Source organism: Macrosteles quadrilineatus, unplaced genomic scaffold, assembly GCF_028750875.1.
Source record: "Macrosteles quadrilineatus isolate MER2022 unplaced genomic scaffold, UCM_ALF_1.0 Scaffold_8__2_contigs__length_117827958, whole genome shotgun sequence".
Lineage (NCBI taxonomy): Eukaryota > Metazoa > Arthropoda > Insecta > Hemiptera > Cicadellidae > Macrosteles > Macrosteles quadrilineatus.
In genome coordinates, this window is record NW_026542601.1 from 76,284,906 (window position 1) to 76,294,801 (window position 9,896).

The following is a 9,896-nucleotide window of genomic DNA, read 5'->3' on the forward strand; positions in this document are numbered from 1 at the left end:
GATTAAATTTCTTTTTAACGCTCAAAACATCGCTCTGAATTTAAAGATGCAAAACACATAAAAAATAAACACACTTCTGTTTAGCTTGAACCAGTTTAAGGTTTGCCAACATATTGTAGGATTTCCTAGTATAATTTCCAAACAATTATCTGATTTTACGCTTTCCAGAGGTTTTTAATCGGTTTTTAATAGAAAAGAGTTCGATAGTTTAAAAAAATAAATTTTGATAATCGCCAAAGGTTTGGTGTTTGGCAGTGTCTTTTAACACCTCTATTATACCAAATTATTCCACACACTTAATTGTTCTATACTAAAATCTGTAAAATTTGTACAATATTTTTGCCATTAGTGCACATTTCAATTTGTTTGAAAAATTTGCACTCAATTGAAATGTTACAATTCCACACGATTTAGTAACATTTAAAACTGTTCTTCAACAGTCAGATACATTACAACTATGATTAAACTTTTCCACATAATATCATGGTAACATGTTGGATTTATTGCAGTTTGGTTATACAAAGCTATCTTAATCCCACGAAGATGCCTACAATAGAGGATCTGGTTAATATAATATGTCTAGCTTATAGAGGATTTGCTGCTACCCCTATAGTCCTATATTACAACTCTGTTTACCAACCAACAACAGATATTTGATCAACAGTCAATAGATTCTGGCTATTAACTACCCATCTACAAAATGTGTTACACCTACAACAAACAGTTCATGGCAAAACCCTTGTAAATTGAATTTTAGTGTGATATATTTATTATCAATGAAGCATTGCACATGGATTAATGCAATAGAGCAATGACTGTGAGTTATACCACCCTTAGTCCATAGTTATACGTATTCTTTAGACATGCGTATTTGCATTATAAAACACTTTGCGTATGAAAAAAAACATAAGTGTCGGTGGTTCAATTAAACCAAATTATAATATTTGAATATAAAACATGAACCCCCTCCCCCTTTAAACAAAGGAATAAAATGTTCATGACACGATAGCCTATTAAATAGTCAAAGCTATTATTATCATTGCAATTAAATACAATATTAACTTTACTAACAGTTAATCAACTTGGATTCAAACATCCCTGAAAATGTTTATATTTTCCAAACGAGTTTTTATTAATCACTAAAGAAGGTCTGAGATTCGAAATCATGATGTACTTCTGAGCTTCTATGATCATCAATGGAGTTGATGATTATAAACTAACTTTTAAAGGAATCATCAGTTTACAATACTCATTTGTGTTTGGCAATGTTTGTGTAGACAAAGCAATAGTCGAACCCCGTTCATTAACGTGGAAGATTCAGGTATTGCTGACGAGACAACCTTCCTCAGCTAACGTCAGCAGTTCTGTACTTACAGCATGTGCTGAGTTTAGGCTGATCTGGCGTCAGCAAAACTCATCGTTAACGTTTAACCGTCAGATTGCTGATTTTCATAGCGTATGAATTACTCCTCCAGTAGTATGAAGGCTGAAATACTCTGTGTACAACATGTGAGACTTTAACCAACCACTAACAGCCTCAAATAATCTTTCCTAATTGATGGGTTAACAACACGTAATCTTTTCTTTTGTTGGTTTTAGATATAAACGCCATCATACTAAAGATAACAAGGTGTAAATAATATACAGCTCAGGAAATAATGCATTTAGAAGGAGAGTTAGAGGGTTTCGCCTAGTTCCAGTAAGGCTACATTATTCATCTATCTATCTATCTATATATTAATAGGCAAGCATGTTTCTTTAAAACCTTTTTTCTCAGCTCGTGTGCATCGTAGGGAAAATCTACGCATACTGTTAGAAAGCTATTTTCCTGTAGGTGTGCAGAATCCCTTTATAAATTAAAATAGGCTCAAAAATAAGCACAAAAAATGAATTTAAAATTTTGAAAAATGTAACATGGATATTATGAGTTGCCATGCTGGTGACGAAATAACAACGAAATATAAACAGAAAATCAAAACAAATGGAAGAAACTCCAATCACATGTTCTATTCAAAGTGTGGAATGAAAATAAAGTCTGTAAATTAAATATTTTTGGTCGAGTTTCGACCACTGGACGACCTCTAGTACTTATTTAATACGCAAGCAGGATTTTTGTGACAATTACTCCTCCGAAACTACTGAACTGATTAAGATGTTTTTGGTGTCATTGGAAAGAGCATAACGTGAAGTATTGCAGGAAACTTTCTTTTCAGGGAAATAATTAGAGAGTGAGGCTCTGGGGCCCTTTAAAGTTTCGCATTTCTCCTTAAGATTAACATGGATAACTAACATTGTTTTGAAACTCCAGCTGTTGTCAGAAATTAAATATTAATAATTGGTCTCCATGGAAGCATGAGATAATTCACAATGTTAACATTTGCTTTGACATTTAAATGTAAACAACCAGAACTGTCAAATGCATATTTCACAATTTCAGACAGCTGATAAAAAAAACAAAAAAAACAAAAAAACAACTATGTGGTAGGTTTATTTAATCTTAAACTTTATGATAGATTAATTATTATGAATCTGTTTCAATGATTATGAAACAGATCTTTCCCGTTGCGAAGTAAAAATTAAAAGTGAGAAGAACATATGTTAATTGTAAACAGTCAATGTGTAAATTATCTACTACTAGTGGCTTGTAGGGACATAAGTCCCTAAAAAGCTGAAATGTAAAACAACATATTGCAATTCCGGTATTTAAACAAACTCAGAATAACATTATCTATGTGTCAGAATAGGCATCCCTACACCATATCTTTTGTGTAAAAACCAGTTTGTTGTTCTTCTTTGTTTGCTTTTGTTGATGTCATTTTCAATAAATAATTTGAATCACTCCAGTGGTTTAACATGAAAAGGCAGCAAACATATCATTGTTTGTGAATAAATACTGGTTTACTAAGGTAGCTTTGGTCTTGTGGTTAATGAGGATAAATAAAAGCTTCCCTGTTTGGAATTTTAAAAATTAATTTGAGGTTCGCCTTCAGATGAATTGAAGACGCCTGCAATTTCATCTGCAGTAGGCTTATTATACCTACGACGATCCATATTTATCCTGTCTACAAACCTAAGTTCTAATTCAAAACTGTCACCTTGTACAACCATTTCTTCCGAAGCTCTTTTGTAAATTTGTGCAAATGGATTTTCTAATAGAATTTCAGCTAGTTTTGACAATATTTCAGGTTTTAAGTCACTATTTTCTCGACGCCTTTGACGAATTTCTGTTGCTGTTGATGTGTCAATAATGTACAATTGGCCATACACGGGGCATCATGTTGAGGCAGCAAATCTGAGATTGAACGATAAATCTGTCCTTGAATTTTGAAACACTATGGTCCTTTTCCTGGAATATCTTTCTTACTGGCTGAAAAATAAGCAAAAGCCATCGCACTGTTGTATTGTCGAATGAATTTATACAGTTGTGGGCTTTCTTCAAACAAATGTTTAAGTTCTACATTAGTTTTTGGCTGAGGAAGGTTAATAAGTCCGTTATGGCAACATGTCATAAAATGATTATTCGTTAGTTCTTCTCTAAAATGAAGAGCACTACATTGAATGCACTCTTGGTCCAGTAATCCTGCATCATGGATATTTACATTTCTCTCGTCTACCATGGGTCTCCTAAAAAGGGGTTGTAACATATCTTGATTAAGTTCGTCATTATCTACTCTTGCTCTTCTACGCGCACTGTAATTCCTATGAACAGCTCCCCGCCTTTGTGGTCTTCCCCTGGCGTTCATATTAATTACAGTACTTATAATGAAAAGAATATATATCCAGCAGCCTACATACCAAAACATCTTGAATCTCTGGTGATTTTATAAAAGTATGATCGAATATGATTACTCTACGTTGTATATTCACTGCACTAAAAAAATATTTACTTACGAAGGAATGCAAATACACCATTTTAGAACCAATAACATTTGTAGGTTATTTTAGTTGTATATATTAACACAACCTTAACCTTAAAATGTGTAGAAATATAAAGAAAACAACATCATTTAAAATAAACTTGAACATATGATTTAAAAATAAAAACAAAACAGAAGTTAGATTTAATTTCGACTCTTTGATTATTTATACAGACTATTTATTCTATGTCGTTTATTCCTTTAACACGACAATAACGTAAAAGCATGAAAAAATGAAACTTGAGTATATGATTTAAATATAAACAAAGAATGCAGACGTTTTTCCGATTAATCTTCAAGATTTCAGTTTTATTATAGTATACATTTCATAGTTGACTGGCTAAAAGTAAACCAAATGCGTGTATTGATCACTGTTTTCAAGATATAGCACGATCAGCTGTATTGAAGTAAACAGAAATCAGCAGTATGACTTCTGTTTTAATTTCAAAAGATGTAAACAAATTAAACCCCATGTTGTTTCAATGGGAAAAGTTTTATTCTGTTGCGAATTTATGGTTAAAAAATTAGAAAAATGAATAGTTTTCCCTCAAAATTCACGTCAAGACCTTTAAAATTAGACCCCTCTCATCCTTCTACGGCCATCCAGTCACTCACAATTTCTTTATAAAAATTTGACTTACGGAATCTATATAAATAAAATTAGAGTTTTGTCTGTACATTGCTTAGAATAATGAACTTTTTGGTTATTTTTACATTTCATAGGTCAGAGAAACCGAATCAAACCTTATCTCAATTTCTGTCTGTCTGTCTGTCTGTCTGTCTGTCTGCCTATCTGTCATTCTCTTGGTAACGCTAAAATACGCACTTTATTACAACTACTCCTCAATAACTATAGCACTGTCCCGCCTGAAACTTATTTTCCAAATACTATACATATATGAGATGGTTTTAGACGTATTTCATCGAATATGAGACAGTTAGATATTTAACAGTAAACCCTTGAAAATCAAGTTTTTGTCGATTTTTGACGTGGAATTTCTGGAAGCCCATGTTAACCTTATGAGAAATGAAATTATTGAATCTTAACAGCTGTTTCAATTAAACAAGTTGGTTCTGTTCTGTGATGTTCAATAGCATTAAAGTTACAAGGATTACCAACAGGGTGCAGCACTAGCACTATTATTTCTTTTACATTTATGACAACAGCTAATTTGCAACCTGGAGGCGAGTGAGCGTAGCGAACGAGCTAACCTGAAGGCAAGTGAGCGTAGCGAACGAGCTAACCTGAAGGAAAGTGAGCGCAGCGAACGAGCTCCAACATACAGGTGAGTGAGCGTAGCGAACGAACTTCAACCAGGACGTGATTGAGCCATGCAAACGAGATCAGATAGTAAAAATAAAAGTAAGCCTACCGTTAATATTATAAGATCCCCGTGCGTAGAACGGGTACACAGCTAGTTATATATATAGATGTTGTATTACAAATGTGTATAGTTTTGGATGTTGGTTTGTGTTTAATGATATAAGTTATTAATTATTGAATTTTTATTTTAAGATTTTGGCATATGAGTATGCCTATGATAAATAACACAATTTCAGAGTTTTGCCAGTTTTTGCCTGTGTTCTGAAGAGTTTAAAGTAGCCCACACCTTATTGTCTACAAATTGGCTAAATAACTTAGGTACGGTACATTATAAAAGCTGACAGCCTTTTTACGTTGACTTAAATTGTAAGCTTACCCTTTCCCGTCCATGGGCAGTTTGATAGTTAAAAATTAACCCTGGAATAGGACTGTTATGTCAGTTGTGAGTATTTCCATCAGTTAATAATCTTTCAGTCGACTCTTTTAAAATCATCGGAAATTATGACTGTTATTAGTTTTTGAACAAGTCATTTGTTTATAAATAACTCCTACACTTCTTTGCAATTGCTCGATTTCGAGCAACATGTACACTAGTAATCTTAAAAGTAGCAATTCATCTATTTTGTAGGATTAGTTAACGCAGTGCACTTTATATAAATAATTTTCATTCTACAAAAGTTTTAAGAAAGTCCCACTGTTACTGAATTCAAGTTGACAATGGAAAATTATCACTCAGTAAAGATATAAAAAACTACACAAAGAAATAAAAAAAATTGTAATTTTTGCAACGTAATTTCCTGTTCTCCTCCTGGTGTCTGTGCATTGACACTATCGAGAAGTCAAGAGACGTCGAGTAACCAATAAGAGCCCTTATTGGATGAAGATCCCCTTGAAGTAAGGGTGAGTATCGATCGGCAGTGCATAGCGATGAGATAAGTCGAAACTTCCACGTAGTGAAAATTACACTTCAGAGCTAGTTTTAGTTTTATGGATTAAAATTTAAATAGTTTGAAAAGGAGTAATGGAACGTTTAAATTTCACTTAAATAAATAATAAGTTGAAATAATTGTTGGAAACAATTTCTCTATGAAACTTGAACCTTAAAAATTTTAAGAAAAAATACTCATAACATTCATATAATGAAAAATCAGTTGTTTGTGTAATATTTAAGGTTATAATATAATACAAAATATTTTTATATGGTATAGGTTACACGTTCAAGAATATCTCTTATATTATTATTGAAATAGAATATAATATGTTTTATACATCATCGGGTTTAATGATGAACATTCTAGACTCATAATTGTAATTTCCCCCCGTACAGTCGTCATATACAACTAGAATGGACCCAGGTATTTCACATAGGTATGTTTAATTAAAAATAATGCTCCACTCTATACCATAATGACATGCAGTGGTCAATGTAATTTTAAAAAGAGAACAAATTATCGCCTATAAATTTCAATAAGTATTTATGTTTTATCTATGGTATTAATTATACAACTTTTCATTGATATATTTAATTGATAAAATCTTAAAATAAACCTATAAAATTGAAATCTTTTAGAGACCATTGCTAATTTGTGATGGATAAATTTTAAGTTATAGTTGTTTTAGAGAATGTAAAAAAATTAAAAATTTCTCAATTTTAATTTCGTACCTGTTTAGTACAGTCGGTTAGTACAGATGAATTATTTTAATAAGTCGATATCGGAAATGAAAACCGTTCAGTGCTTAATTACACCATAAGCCTGAGTACTACATTGACAACGAAAACGCATAAATACTACAATGATATGTTATATTTTTGCCAGATTGGAGGAAGAGCAATGAGTCAGAGAGGTGGCTGTGGTCAGATTCATTCAAAATCCCTGTTGAATACAGTCTGTTGTGGAAAGTTGAGTTAAATCCTTCACTGGATATATGAACCGTATTCACTATATTGTCGCCTAATCCCTAGGTAAGCGTATGCAGATTCTATGGAGCCTTGGTGTTACTAAACCAGTGTGAAACATAAAATATATTACAGAAAAAACATTGTGTAAGCTTAATTCAGTGGACATTCGGTTTAATTTAAGTTAAAAATAAACCAACACAATGGTTTAAAATATTGTACTGTATTTGTAACTTTGACAAAAGTTGAAGCAGGATGGTGACCAAGTTTAGCTAAAAACTGATGAAACACTCTTAAAATAATTTTAGAGTTCATTTATCTATGCAGTTTAGTTTGCAGTCCTCTCTGAACCTTAATGTCTTAATCAAAATCTATAATCTACAATAGTTTATGTTTGCATTAGCTTTAAAGACCAGCCTAACTTTACCCCGCATATGAGCGGCTTTTCAATTGGTGTATAAAATATTTATTTGGGTAACTAGTGGGCAAAGTGGCACGTTTCTCGAGTGCAGCAAAGGCAGTTTGCACTCGCGTTACACATTATATTTTTTCTTCAGTTACTACAAAGCATATAAATAATTAGTCTTTCAAACACTGTACAACACGTTTTTAGGTTAAATCCAAAAATTGAACTAAATGAGAAACGCTGCACCAGCTGATCGTAGTTGTAATTGTTGTTGTTGTAATTTAATTTGTAATTGTCCGTTGCCAAATTATTTTCAGGCATACACGTATTACGTGCCTAATAAAAGCACGCTGTTTTGTGTTGTTTTGTTGGAATACTGGTGTGCAGGAAAAAAGGGAAAAAGTGTGCGGTAAAAGTAAGTAGATGCAGCATTTAGCAACTTTCTGTGCTGTAATCAGTGCAAGGACGGCCACTTTGTTAGGTGACTAGGAAAGATGTTTTTTAATGCAGCTATAGTTTGTCTAGGGGTGACCATACGTTTTGGGAGCTGGGCTATTTATTGCCTAAAACAAGACTCCTCCCATAAACAAAAATGAACTTCAAACAGAGGGACATTATAGCTGTAATTTCAAAATGTAAACAGCTGATTTTACATTAATCAAGCAATAATATGTCAAAAAAAGTCAAATATATTCAACATCGTAGACATTGACAACAAGAAATGTGAAGCACAAGAATTCATACAAAGGTGTGCAAACACTTGCTTGCCACTCTCCTGGCGGCTTGTTTAGTTAATTAACCATTGTTGTTGTCAGCCAATCAGAAGTTGGGTAATTAACCATTGTTGATGTAAGTCAATCATATTGTAGGTGATTATCTGTTGTTTACATCGACCAATCAGAATCCATTATTGGTCCTCTGTGTTTGACATTACTCTGTGTATCACGTGATTACTATACTCGTGTTATGTCATTACAATAATACGAGACAACATATTAGGTCCTATACACGGTTTTATTTTATGTGATGAAAGCCATTAGCGTTTTAAAAATCTTTTTACCTACGACCGTTTTTTAAAAGTAGCCATTTCAGCCCAGTTCTTAGAATTGAAAAGTTTCACTTTACAGCTGTTTACTTTCATATCCGCATAGTTTCATTTCATATCCGCATAGTTTTCTCATATCCACACAGGTAACGGACCAATGAGGTTCAAGTATGAGAGAAAAGAATTAAAATTGTAATGCTTCGAACGACAACTAATCAGCTGATCAGCTGATCAGTTGACCAATTTAATTGTTGACTTGTTCATGTTGATACTCACGTATTCTTAATTAGGTTGGTGGAAGTCCAAAAATAGATTAAATATTTGCCGAATTGTACCTGATACAATATTATTTATGGTAAGAATGCTGCTAGCAATGTAATATTTAACGAAGTTTAACAAACACGTAATTACAGGAAATCAGCTGATTATACAACAAGTCGTTGCATCACTTTCAGTGGCAATGACAATACACGAAAACATAACCTCTCTAAAAAGTTATCAGTAGTGATTGTTAGTAATTAAATCCAGATTGATAGTAATTAAAAAACGGTCGTAGGTAAAGTAGTGTACGCAACTCGCGTTAATAGTCTTTATGGCACTCGTAGAAGTTTTTAAGGCACTCGCCAAGGCTCGTGCCTTAAATTTTCTACTCGTGTCGTAAAGACTCACTTAACGCAATCGTTGCGTAAACTACTATTGTAGGTGAACAAATCCTGAATAACTCATAACTCATTTATTGAACCAAAATAATAAATAAAAAATTTGCATTGGTCATGTCAATTAATAGCTTAGAGCTAAAATTAAAATAAACAATAGACAATAGTGCTGCAATACAACTATACCAATTATACTTCTTTCAACAAAAAACTAACTAACTAAACCCATCAGCGACACAATCTCGAACACTGTAGTAACCCCTGGCCAAGAGTATTTTTTTGATTTGATTTTTAAAGCTGTTCAAGTCCTACTCCAGCTGAAGGGAGGGAGGGAGGAGATTAAAAAGTTTAATGCCATTGTAATTAAAGTGTCTCTTGATGAAATGTAGTGGAATGAGATGGCAATTTAAGATGACAATTGTTACGTAGTGAATAGGAATGCATAAGTGAAGATTGATATTGGTGTAAGTTTTTTTTTAATGAGAATCAAAGTTTCCAAAATGTATATTGAGGGAAATGTTAAAATTTGCGATGAAATAAAGTATTTCCTGCAAGATGTTCTTCTTTTCAAACCAAAGACTGCCCTAACTGCCCTCTTCTGGAGTCGGAAAAGGAAAGACGTTTTCCCAAACTCACACCCCCACACCGGCA